The sequence below is a fragment of the Octopus bimaculoides genome, chromosome 25 (genome assembly GCF_001194135.2).
Source record: "Octopus bimaculoides isolate UCB-OBI-ISO-001 chromosome 25, ASM119413v2, whole genome shotgun sequence".
Taxonomy (NCBI): Eukaryota; Metazoa; Mollusca; class Cephalopoda; order Octopoda; family Octopodidae; genus Octopus; species Octopus bimaculoides.
In genome coordinates this window covers 13,292,418-13,293,835 of record NC_069005.1, presented here as the reverse complement: position 1 = coordinate 13,293,835, position 1,418 = coordinate 13,292,418, and positions in this window count along the sequence as shown.

The window sequence follows — 1,418 nt, the reverse complement described above, 5'->3', positions numbered from 1 at the left end:
TTAGTAATAAAATTAATAATTAACAATTTTGCCGGGTAGCTCAGTATGAAAAAACCTTTTTCGCTAAAAAACATTTATAATCATAAATATATAGGGATCGAATGATTATAAATGTTTTTTACCGAAAAAGGTTTTTTTATACTGAGCTACCCGGCAAAATTGTTAATTATTAATTTTATTACTAATTGACGTTTCCCTGCCCTGCATATCTACATATACATGTATATAGATATGTACATATATATATATATATATTTACATACACATAAGAGGAATTACCACTAGGTGTAGGTCGACTCCTAATATGCTAAATGTAGACCCCATATGGTCTGACCATTAAGAATAAATTGTTCTCAAGAAAATCCGGCAAAGCGCCAGAACGTAAAGCGGGCAAGAAAAATGAAAATATAGAAAATATAATAATTAGTCACATACCAGATTTCATTGTTACCATTTACATTATGTAAATGTCTGTAAATCTTCAGTGTGACCGTCATAGAAAATATAATTTGCAGACGTATACACGAGACGTCCTCCCGAGAGACAACATGCATACAGTTCTATCAATTATATTTGGGGGTTTATTTCAAATATCTTCGTTTTGGCGCGCCGAAGCCGGAAATGACTCTGCAGAAAATAATTTTCCTCATCGAAGCCTGCCGATTAGAGATCATGGTTATTTAAATTTAAATAATAAGGGTAGAAAGTTGATATTAATTAGATTAATATCAATTTAAGCCAGTGTCCTAGCATATCGAAAACATTCTGAATAATCAGAAAATTATACTACCTACATATAAGAGGAATTACCACAAATGGACTCCTAATACGCTAAATGTAGACCCCATATGGTCTGACCACTAAGGATATTTGTAGGCTGTTATATGTATGAGCATATATGTTTGCCAGTGTATAGCATTTAAAATATAAGTAAATGTCTGCTATACGGTACTTGGGGAATTTACGATGTACTTTATTTTATGATTACATTACTTGTATGTTGTTCTTTCCGTTGAGATGTTTTCGTCTGTTTTTTTACCTTTCAATTAATAAAATCATACTTGCGTTATACAATTCAGGTAAAGATTTACTACGACACTACGGCTACTATCAATGATGCAAGTATACTAAATGTAAATCGTGCCGGTAAGTATCGTCTGCCATTTGACGACTTTTGTATATGTGAAACTACAATGCGATGAGAGATATTCCAAATGGATTACATGTAACTCCTAGAAACACACCTACAGAAATATATTGCGCTCTCTGTGGATTTGACAATAGAAAAATGAACGTCAGTCTAACTCGACCTGCTATAAAATAATTGAAACTATGACAATTGATGATTGATAATCATAAAAACCGTTACAAATGTACGCGCTGATTGGCAAGGGAATATTCAATGTCTCAATATATAT